Source organism: Pantherophis guttatus, chromosome 3 (assembly GCF_059756535.1).
Source record: "Pantherophis guttatus breed Tessera chromosome 3, ASM5975653v1, whole genome shotgun sequence".
NCBI lineage: Eukaryota > Metazoa > Chordata > Lepidosauria > Squamata > Colubridae > Pantherophis > Pantherophis guttatus.
This window is the reverse complement of record NC_142065.1, coordinates 137,347,791-137,360,230: the sequence shown is the minus strand read 5'-3', so window position 1 is coordinate 137,360,230 and position 12,440 is coordinate 137,347,791.

Below are 12,440 nucleotides of genomic sequence, written 5' to 3'. Positions count from 1 at the left end.
TAACAGTGCGCATGTGTACGCCAGAACCCGGAAGAGCAACAGGCTCTGAATGCCACTTCTGGCATGTGTGCCATAGGTTCGCATGCCACTGCCCTAATTAAATCATGAGCCTCAAGCCAAGCTTCAAAAGAAATCCAGTTACGTATTAGGAGCTTCATGTCGGCAAGATCCAAGTGAAGCTAACTCTGACCTCACTTAATTCGTGACTTGGCTCTGACCCTGTTTCCCCTTCCCCCCAAGGTGTGTCATCAGTCACATTCTCCAACGAAGTAATTTTGCGGGTTGTAGAAGTCACTCACTCCAGCCACTGTGGGTTCCCCTGGCAATGACCTTGACGTTGCCAATGAAATGTGCTTCATTTTGACTGAAATGCAAGTTCCTCAATGCATCTTGGTTTTCCCATCCCCCTTCCTGTGGCAACTCGGGAGCTGGTCAGGAATGCTTTGCGAGTTGACATTTTTCATGTTTTCCAAACAAAAAGTAGAACTGAGGAATTGAACAGATTTTTTCACACAGATAAATATCCATGCATACACAGATGTTTAAAAAGTTAAATATCGTGCTAAATCCATAATTTTGTCCTGAAAAAAAATGGTTTTTGATAAATTGTTCTGCTAGGAAATGTGGCATGAGAGTAATAACTTCAGCTGTATTAATCAAATCACATTTTTCTTTGTTATAGGCAACATGTTTGATCTTCCAAAGGTCAAGCATGTAAATAAAGCAATTCAATTCCATTTTCCGAGCCATAATGTTGCAACAACCCACCCCCCTCAAAAGTAGCTAGTATAGTAGGTCCACAAGATGAGATAACTTTTTTCAAGTTCAAGTTATAGTGGTTTTAAGATTCAAATTTATGGTTCAAAGTTTGAGGCCCCTGAATTTTTTTTTTTTGTCCTGACATAATTAGAAGATATTTATTTTTTTTCCCTCCAATTTTTATTTATAAGTATAAACTAAACAGAACAATGAAATGTACAAAACATAAAAACATATAAACATCCATTTCAATACATGTCCAGTTTGTCGCAACTATAATATACATTTCTCTTTGTATTTTGACTCTTCCTTATTTGGTCATTCCCTTTTATCTATCTAATATTGATCTTTGTTAACCTATGTTTGTTCTTTGTTTCCATCATATTATATTTGGTCATTTTGTTTACTTCCTATTGCTTCATCTCTTTCCTATCTTTCAACCAACTATACCACTTTTCCCATACTAAGTAAAAGTCATGTTCTTTCCTATTTGTAATTCCTTTGTGAGTCTATCTAATTCCGCACATTCCATAATTTTATTGATTACTTTATCTGGTGTTGGTATATCACTACTCTTCCAGTGTTGCACGTATAGTATTCGTGCTGCTGTTATCATATGTATAATTAAATAGGTTGTTTCTTTTTCATAGTATCCATTCACTATGCCTAATAAGAAGCTTTCTGGTCTTAGTTCTATCTTTTGGTGTGTTATTTCCTCTATTTGTATTTTGATCCTTTGCCAATATTGTTTCGCCATTGGGCAGGTCCACCACATATGGTAATAGGTGCCTTTGTGGTGGTTGCATTTCCAACATGTTGATGGCATGCCGGGGAATATTCTTGCCAATCTGGCTGGTGGCAAGTGCCACCTATAAAACATTTTATAGAGATTTTCTTTATAGGATACAGACATTGTCATTTTATAATTTATTTTCCATAGTTTTTCCCATTTGTCTAATTGAATACTATAACCGAAAATTTTTGCCCAGGTTATCATATTTTCTTTCACTACCTCTTCTTCTAATTTATATCCTCGTAAGTAATTGTAAATATTTTTGATCAGTTTGTCCTGTGTCCCTTGCAAAATTTTATCTAATTCTGTTTGACCTTTTTGAAATTCAAATTGAGTCAAATCTTTATTGTATCTTGATTTTACTTGTATATACGGCCACCAGTCAATGTCTGTACCCATCTCTTTTAGTTCTTGCCTCGTTCTTAGTTCCCCCTGATTGTTTAACAGATCTTTATAAGTTTTTGTTTTGTTATAGTCCATGGCATTTGGATAGATCTGGGCTTCCATCGTTGACAACCACTCCAGGATTTTGAGGCCCCTGAATTTTTAATTCCTCGTATTTGGCCAATAAATTATATTTTTAATATTTTAGAAAGGGGTTGGATTAATAAATAAATGCAAAATAAAACTCATCCAGATCTTATCTATTCTTTGGAAGGAGATCTCTTACCCCCCTCCCCTCCCAGGAAAGATGAATACAGTTAGTCTGATAAAATTATTGACTCCTTCCCTTCTGTTTCTAGTCTGGTATCTTAATCAATGCAACAAACTGGCTCCTACAATTGACTTTAGTGCTTGCAAAAGGAACTGAATAAATAAAAATCTGACCAAAACTTTAGGCTCAATTCATGCTTGTTTATTATTTTAATGTTTTGCCAATATAACAATTGAAGTTTTTATGTCCTTATATCTTAAGGTAAGGAGTCCATGCGGATTTTATTCTGCTAGTCATTGTGATTATAGGGGGAAGTGCTCATCTCTGTTTTGAGGCCATTGAGCCAGTGCTATCCAAAGATGTTTCCATGTTCATGTGGCCAGCATTATATCATGGAGCATTGTTACCTTCCTGTAGAAGTAGTATCTATTGATCTATTCGCATTTGCATGCTTTCGAGCTCCTAGGTTGGCAGGACCTAGGTCAAGGACAAGAGCTCACCCCATTGCATGGAGCTCAAGTCTTGAACCTAGGCAGCTGGCTTTCCAGCTGATGAGCCCAGCATCTTTAACTGCTGAGCCATCACGCTGCCCTATTTTAAAATAACTAATAAAAATAATTACACATTACACCCACACCCTGATCACAGGGTGTGGGTGTGTGTAGATATGCCTCTGTTTTTCTCTCCTATATAGAAAAATATTTTTATATCTTGTGGCTGTTTGACAGAGTTATTGGAGAAACATGCAGACAGATTGCAAAGAAAAAAATAAAATAAAATTTAATAATGAACTGTTACTCAGCTTTCACCCATAAAGCAGATATTTCTCAAGTGCAAACTATTAACTATTTGTCTTTTTAAAAAATAATATTAAATATTATTAGTTGAACATTATAATAATAAAATATGGAAAAAATCTGAACAAGCATAGATGCAAATAATAAATTTCCTAGTTTTATATTTGCACTTACAATAGTAGCAGAGTTACTGCTATTATATAAAATTGGTTCACTAGAAGTATGGCAACCTTACTCTAGGCTAAATATATTTAAATATATTCCAGAAAGAGTGCACCTGTTATCACTATGTCCACCTACCTGCCTCAACAGTTTTTGCATGGAACACTGTAACTCTTAAAAGACTAAGATGTTCTTGCAAGGAAAGAATATCTACCTCATTCCTAGCATTACCAATCTTAGTGGCAGGAATAAGAAAGCTCTTTTCTCAGCAGCATCTTTCCATAAACTGAAATTGCTCTGCCTAATCCCAAATATCTCCTTTAAAATGACAATTGGACTTTACATGATACACCAGTGGAATTTCTGCCCATTATGGAATGTTGGCTAGTGAGCACAAGGAGGTGTGTCTTCTCAGCCATAATCCCAGTCACCTGGACATTCTTGGGTCAGAGTTGAGAATAACCCCAATCCTCCTGGTCTTGAAGACATGGCTTTGTGCTCAGGAGTAGGCCTCTGATGGTCTGAAGAAACCTGTTTCCTGACCATATTGATACCTATGGTGATTATTTTCAGCTTTTGTGTATATTTGAATTTTAGTTTTAGTCAATTTTCAGTTTTAGTCACCATGATATAGAAAAGATGTTGAGACTATAGAAAGAGTACAGAGAAGAGCAACACAGATGGTTAGGGAACTGTAGGTCAAAACAAATGAAGAACAGTTACTGGAATTGGGTAGGTCTAGTTTAATGAAAAGAAGGAGCAGGGGGGTGACAGGATAGCAATATTCAAATATTTGAGGGCTGCCATAAAGAAGAGAGGGTCAACCTATTCTCTAAAGCACTTGAAGATAGGACAAGAAGCAAGGGGTTGAAATTAATTAAGGAGAGAAACTAAGGACAAAGTTCTTGACTGTTAGAATTAATCAGTGAAATGACTTGCCTCCAGAAGTTGTGGATGTTCCAAGACTGAAGGTTTTTAAGAAGAATGGGACAATGATTTGTCTGAAATGGTATAGGTTTTCCTACTTGAGCAGAGAGTTAGACTAAAAGACATCCAAGGTCCTTTCCAATTCTGTTATTTTTTTATTCTGTCATTCTATTATATTTAATTTAAATTACATTATAATTGTTTTTACAATTATTCACCACCCAGTCACTTATTTGAGATCAGTGACTATAGAAATTGAATAATATTTCAAGGAGGTTGTTATAAAATGTTCAGTGTGTATATATAAAGTTTCATAACACCCAATAAAAACTTTAAAGAGAAATTCCTAAGATTTTTGGATTAATAGATTTTTTTCTACTGAGAAGATTATTGTCAGTGATAAGATTTACGTGTGAATTGAGTGAATTCTCATAAGCTCTTTGATATTCAAATAATATTGAAAAGATATTTACATTACAATTCTTAGGAAGGTTATCTCTACTCAATTGCATGAATGTCAAAAAAGACAGAGAAAGAAATACAGTACCAAAATGATAAACATCTCTCTTTCTCAACCTCTTATCTTATTCAAAATGTTACCTGTGAACCTTCAAAAATATAAGCCATCCTTTTAAAACTGTAAAAGGGACTTTACAAAAACTATTACCATTTCTTTGTTTCAGCCAGTTCAGACCCAAATTATTTGTTCCTCCGACCTCTACTTTTTCAGCTTTCCTTTTATCTATCTCTCTAATCAACAACAGTGTGTAGTTAAATAACAATTTAAAATCTTTATTTCAATGCAAAAAGGAAATGATCTTATTCTTTTTAACAGTACTCAAGGTTTTGATTATCAATCTCCCTGCCCTCCCCAGATTTAGCAGAAGTTCTTAAGTAGATCATTATTTAAATCAGACCTGTTTTCTTAGGGGGTGAGATATTTTTAGTTATTACTTTAACTCTATATAGAAATATACGCTTTATAATATATAATTTCTAGTAATATATTTTTGTGGTTGTTTCCCATTTTGACAATTTCTATCAAGTGAGTGGATTATAAAGTTTTAATGTAACACATGCAAATGAGCAATTGCATACAATCTGCCAACTATCAAAGTGAAAACTCTGAAAAAATAACATCTTCTGTTTCTATGACTTAACAGTTATACAGTGTAAAGACAGAAATGAAATCACTAGCATTATTAGATTCTCTCCAAATGCTCAGAAGGAATAGATGAAGAAATGTTTTTTTTTACTTTATTCTAGGATTTAACTTTAGAAAACAGTACAATATATATATATATATATATATATATATATATATATATATATATATATATATATATATATATATATATATATATATATGAATAATAGAATAGAATAGAATAGAATAGAATAGAATAGAATAGAATAGAATAGAATAGAATAGAATAGAATAGAATAGAATAGAATAGAATAGAATTATTTATTGGCCAAGTGTGGTTGGACACACAAGGAATTTGTCTTTGTTGCATATGCTCTCAGTGTACATAAAAAGACAAAATAGATTCATCAAGAATCATAGGGTACAACACTTAATGATAGTCATAGGGTACAAATAAGCAATCAGGAAACAATCTATCAATATAAATCACAAGGATACAAGCAACAAAGTTACGGTCATGCAGTCATAAGTGGGAGGAGATGGTGATGGGAACAATGAGAAGACTAATAGTAATAGTAATGCAGCCTTAGTGAATAGTTTGACAGTGTTGACGAAATTATTTGCTTAGCAGAGTGATGGTGTTAGGGAAAAACCTATTATTGTGTCTAGTTGTCTTGGTGTGCAGTGCTCTATAGCCTCGTTTCTAGGGTCGGAGTTGATGAAATTTATGTCCAGAGTGTGAGGGGTTTGTAAATATTTTCACAACCCTCTTTTTGACTTGTGCAGTATACAAGTCCTCAATGGAAGGCAAGTTCATAGTAATTGTTTTTTCTGCAGTTCTAATTATCCTCTGAAGTTTGTGTCTGTCTTGTTGAGTTGAAGAACCAAATCAGACAGTTATAGAGGTGCAGATGAAAGACTCATATAGTAAGGCACTTCTCTGTTCTACTTTTTTTCTTTATGATCTTTGTGATTTTTTTCCCCCATTGAATGTGATTCTTCATACTGGAAAAATATTTGTTGTATTCCCAGTGATTCAGATCAATGTCACTTCTATAAAGACATGGATAGTTTTTGGAAGTGTCCTCAAAAATCCTAACTTGAGTGAAACTTTCTCTGCTTCTTCTTCCAAATTAGTACTAAATCATTTATTTATTTATAACAAATACAATTATACAATAGATGACTAATAGATGGCTTAACAGATTAATTTAATTTAATAATATTACTTTTCTTTAGTATAAGCAAAGCATATTCAATGGATATAAGAGAGGTAAATTTGAAGGGCTTTTTTTGCTTGTTGTTTTATGGGAAGGGGAGCTTAGCATATTCACTGAGAATCTTTTTTTTCCCCTTTCAGCTCTTATTTCATAACATAACTACTTTTTGTAGTTGTCCCTTGTCAGCAAGAGTTTTTAAATAAGTGAAGAAAGAAGCTCAAATCTCTTTGAATGTGCAATGCTGGTTGCATTCCATTTTTAATTTGAAATGTCAAAAATGTCACATAAAGGTCTTTTTAATAAGTGTCTTTTGGACATCTAAGAAGTCAAGTAAAAGAGCTAGAGTTTAGTTCACTTATTAAATTAAACAATAAATTTAATCCATTTATTAAAGGGCAGGTGATTGTGACACCCAGGAATTCTTCATATCATCAGAGAAATCTAATTAAAAAAAACTAATTGTTTAATTACCAATTTTACTATATCATGGGCTAATAATGTATTTAAAGATGTGACTGCTCAAAGCAGATTCAGGAGAAAGAAATAGAAAAGAACAAATTGCTTGAGGTCTAGGCTTCCAGTACCATGTGAATCAAAAAATAAATACAAGCATGCTTAATTATATGGGAATGAATTTCAGATAAATCAAAATATAAATGCAAATGAAATTTGTTTACATATTTTTCTTTTTTAAAATATCTATCTATAATTGATATATTCTTAATAGTTTCCAAAGAAACTATAATTAATCATAACCTTACATAAAATACTTATCAAATAATGAAACCAACTGAGTTGTATTAAATAAGATGGCTTTGCAGTAATCTATAATTCTAAATAGATCAACTATGCCAAATGTCAGAAGAAATTGATTTCAGAAGATATAGATAATGCTATCAGTGCATTGTCAACTTGTTGTTGTTAGTTGTGAAGTCATGTCCGATCCATCGCGACCTCATGGACAACATTCCTTTAGGCCTTCCTGTCCTCTACCATCCCCTGGAGACCATTTAAGCTCATGCCGACTGCTTCAGTGACTCCATCCAGCCACCTCATTCTCTGTCGTCCCATTCTTCTTTTGCCTTCAATCGTTCCCAGCATTAGGTTCTTCTCCAGTGAGTCGTTCCTTCTCATTAAGTGGCCAAAATATTTCAGTTTCATCTTCAGGATCTGGCCTTCTAAAAGCAGTCAGGGTTGATCTCCTCTAAGACTGACTGGTTTGATCGCCTTGCAGTCCAAGGGACTTGCAGGAGTCTTCTCCAGAACCATAGTTCAAAGATTGTCTATTTAAAGGAACCTAAATGAGATTTATTTGGCTTCAAGGGACAGGTGGATTTATCTACAGTAGTCTCACAAATTTAAGCAAGAGAAAAGATTAACAATACTTTTAGCTATGAATGTGCCCAAATAAAGTAATTGACATTTGGCAATCATGTTAAATTTGAATGTATGAAATATTTCCTAAGACGTAAGGGAATTAAATGTGTTTTAATTGCAAATAATCCTTCCCATGTGTTAATGAGATATTTCTCTTGGCAAAGGATACTGTATCTGAATAAACCTGTCACATAAGCATAATAATCTTATGCTACATAATATTAATCTTACTGTGCAATCTGACCAACTGTGGAAGGATTTCTTTCTATGGAAAATATTTAGGGCTGCTAGATTGCTTCACTATTAGACAATAGACTCAAGAACCTTTCTGTTATGGACATTTTAATGTCACATCTCAACAGCACATAGATATTATGTCCATCTTTCCTGATTCAGAATGCATTTACTATATATAAAATCAGTACTGCTCCAAATATTTTCACTTCTAACAAAAGGCATCTAGGACATGCACTACAACTAAGAAATGTATTGTTCTTTGAATCAAGAAGAAGGGTGTTTTCATGATAATATTCTGAATCTTCTTGAGGAAACTCAGTTTGCTGTCTACTTGGGGCAATGGAAAAGAATGACTTTAGATGTTCATGTAAATATGCGCTCATGAGGCTTCTGGTCTGGCTTCTGTCGCCGCCAGATGGTCCTTTGAGACCGCCAGCCCCATCGCCCGTAAAGAGCCGCCTTTACACCTGAAAGGCAGCTCGAAAAACTCCGTTTCCATAAGGAAACGTGAGACAGAGCCGGCGAGGGCAGGTAGAGCCCTCTGCGAAGTCCCCAGAGTTCTTTTTTACCTCTGGGGAGGAAGCAGTATGAGGCTCCCTATTTTCCTCGCCGCTGCTCCGGGCTTCGGGCGAACTCTGCGCTTTGCAGAGCCAGGCGATGGGACCAGACCAACCAACAAAAACTAACAGACTTTTTGAATAAGAAGAATGAAATCTGGACCTGGGACCCTAAATTGCAAGTACTTCTAACAACCCTAAGACTGACTTTAAAAGCAAAGAAGAGTGGAAGGGGAAAAAAAAGAAAGTTTAAACTGGCGACTGGCTGAGGCTTGAGAAGAGCTGAAAGCGAAAGTCCTTCCGTTTGACTAGTTTAATATGTTACAAAGTAACTGAGATAACAGTGCTGGCTAGAAGTGAAGAGAAAAATTCTTATTTCATGCTTCTTCCTTCTTAGAGACTTGATATTGATATTGTTTGGAGAGAAGTCTTCTTCTTTAAAGGGGAAAAAAGAAAAAAAAATCTGCCTCTGTGGCAGGATGGCGTTAAAACTCACAAAGCCAGACAACCAAGCTGTGGGGGGGGGGGGCTCCCCCATTCATAAACCACATGAAGTTTTGAGTTTGCAGATGCAGAGGAATGGCTTTAAAGATCTAACGCAATTTGTATTGGAGGAGATGGCAAGACATGATGAGATTGTGAACCAGAATCTTGAAAAAATTAGACAGGAAATTAAAGAGTTGGTTCAACAAAAGTATGATAAATTCAAGCAACATATGATAAGTTTCTTAGATGCAATGATAAAGATGGATGAAAAGTTTAATTCAGAAATAGAGTCTAATATGAAGGAAGTTGATTACAAGATTCATAATTTGGATAATAAAATACAAAGAATTGAAAATGATTTAACAATGATTCAAGAAAATAGCTCAGAAGTAGAGCTAAAAATAAAGGAAGCTGACTACAAGGCTTACAATGCAGATAATATAAAACAAAGGATTGGAAATGAAGTCATAATGATGCAATTCAGATTTATGGAATTTGCGGTCAGAATTAGGGGAATACAGGAAGATAAAAGAGAAGATTTGAGAAAGATGTCTGCTGAAGTTCTGGCTGGGATTTTAAAGGTTAGTCCTGAAGAGGTATCCTGTAAGATTGATAAGGCCTACAGAGCAAATTCTTGGGAGGTAAAGCAAAGGCAGTTGCCTAGAGATGTGGTGATTTACTTTACCGATAAAGGAATAAGAAATGATATTGTGCAAAAGTCTTTTAACTCCACTCTTGAAATGTATGGAAGGAAGATTTGGATATTTAAAGAGCTACCGCCCAAGATGCTAAAAGATAGAAATAATTTTGGTTTTTTGGTGACTGAGCTAAAGAAACAAAACATCCCATTTAGGTGGGATGCTCCAGTTGGAATAATATTGAGATATCAAGGAGAAAGATACCAACTAAATACTGTTGAAAAAGTGGAAGAATTTTATTATAAGGTTCTTAAAATGGACTCAACATCTCCATGTATAACACACGTGGGGAATAAAGAAAAGCAAAATCAACAAGAGATTGAAACCCAGGCTAAGCAGATGGAGGCGGAGGTAATGGAAAAACAACAAGTTACAGAGGCTTTTGTGGACGAGCCGCTTATGGATTCTCCTTCAGAGGTTGTAGTTGGATTACCTATAAATACAAGAGAGGCGGCTTTGGATTCTAATGTGATGAATTATCAAGTTACAGACCAGCATGGAAATCAATCAGTTGATATACAACTCCTAGAAAGGCAACCAGGATGGAGATCTAAGCCACAAAAAGTTAAGAAAAGAAGAAGCAGGTCCTACAAAAATAAAAATTTCTAGACTAAACAACAGTGTAATGCCAGTTACTTAAGAGACGATTAAAAACATGAAAATATAGCTGAGGCAAAGTATTGGTTTATACTATCTTGAGGAGAGTGACAGATCTCTGCAGTGCTGTGTTTCTGGGATGTGGAAGATGGCCTTTAACTGAGTGGATTGGAACTTTCTATTTTGGACTCTTTAACAAATGGATTATGTTTATGCTGAGCTATAAGGCAAAGAGAACTATGGGACTGGGGCATGCAGAAGATCTGGTTGTTATCCTAATATGGGTATTAATTGGAATTAATAATCTAGATGAAAGACATTACAGAAGACACTATATGGAATATAAATATTAAGTCACTCGGGTGGTTTTTTATATACGAAAACATTTATTATTGATGGGGGCAGATGGTAATTGAAGATACTGAACATACTGTTGGAACTAGAATTTGATGTTACCCTAACATGGGTGATGGAATTAACAATCCAGCTGAAAGACATTACAGAAGATACCGTATGGATTACAAGCTTAAAGTCATTTGAGGATTTTATCTATACATGGAAATATTTTTTTAGTGGTGTGGGCAGAAGAACAAAGATATTGAAAATATTATGTATGGTAGACCTGCAGGAAAGTGGGTGGAGATAGGCTAGTTTACTGATTGTTTAGTTTAGGAAAAGGGATGTTATGTTATATTAATATACGTAAAAATTTGAATTAAGAGATATATGTATGGGGGAGGAGGAAATGGATAGATTATGAGTTGAAATTGCCAAATTAGGATTTATTATATAATTTTATAGTTGAATGTTGCTTTGAAATGTATAGTATAAGGGGGATATAATAATATTGTTAGAAAGAAAGGGTCAGTATATGGGGGGTGGAGTAAAAAGGATGGTAAAGTATTATATAATCTGTTATTAATTTGGGTTTTATTCTGGAGAAGCCACAGTGGGAGGGGAGGGGGAGGGGGGTTAGGGAGGAGGGGGGGAAAAGGGGGGGAAATCTGTATTTGAAAAACTTTTTCAATAAAAAAATAAATAAATATGCGCTCATGGTTCCAGAAGAAACAGAAGCAACCTCTGTCCAGAGTTTCCACACTTCCAGCCATCGTTTTTTGGGGGGTTATTCATCACTTTCCATTTGAACTGTTTCATTATTGTTCTCCATCTGAAAAGTGCTCCATTTCACGTCTGAGATTTGCCGCTGCTCCACAATAAGAAATCTCAGTTCTTGTATTTGCTAATTTTAGTGGCGTAAAACAAGACTTATTTGTATCTACATAGTCCTTTCCTCTCTGTCATTTGATGGAATTCAGTATGATTTTGAGTTGCCAGTATACATGCCACCTTGAAAAATTATGACTTTTTATCACTTCCTTTTGTATTATGCTTTGAAAATGAAGAATTAGTTAAGGCATGCCATATGGTATCCTGCTTCGTGGTTTCGTTATTTATTAGGCATTCAATACTGAACAATTTTCAAGCTATAGCTTAATAACAAAGTGAGTGTGTGTTTTGGATGCAGAGTGGCCCAGACTCAATCCTTGGTTACAATCCATCTCAAAGTAGAGGTGAAAAACTCATTTCTGAAATCAGAGAGGAACTGCTCAGTAGTACCATTAAATCTACACTAGATGGACCAATTGCTTGACTCTGTGGAAAGCATTTTCTTACATTTCTTCTTATTGCTGTAAAGTCTGCATTATTCTGAAGGCATGCAAGGTCAGGAAACTAATTAGGAGTAGAGTTATGGATAGCCTAATTTCCAATAGTTCATCTCCTGATTATACTAATATAGGGGGATAAAACTGAGGATGTATATAAAAACCCGCTTACTTGGAAGTAAATCCCATTGAACATGGAATTTACTTCTGAGTAAACATATTAGGTTTATATCTCTCCTTCAAAAACTGTAATATCTTAGTTCAGATTAGTATTTGCCTATTGCGGTATTTTCCGATATCAGCAGCTTCCAGATTTGTGGATTTCAAGTCCCAGAACTCTCAGCAATAGCCATGCTGGTTACAG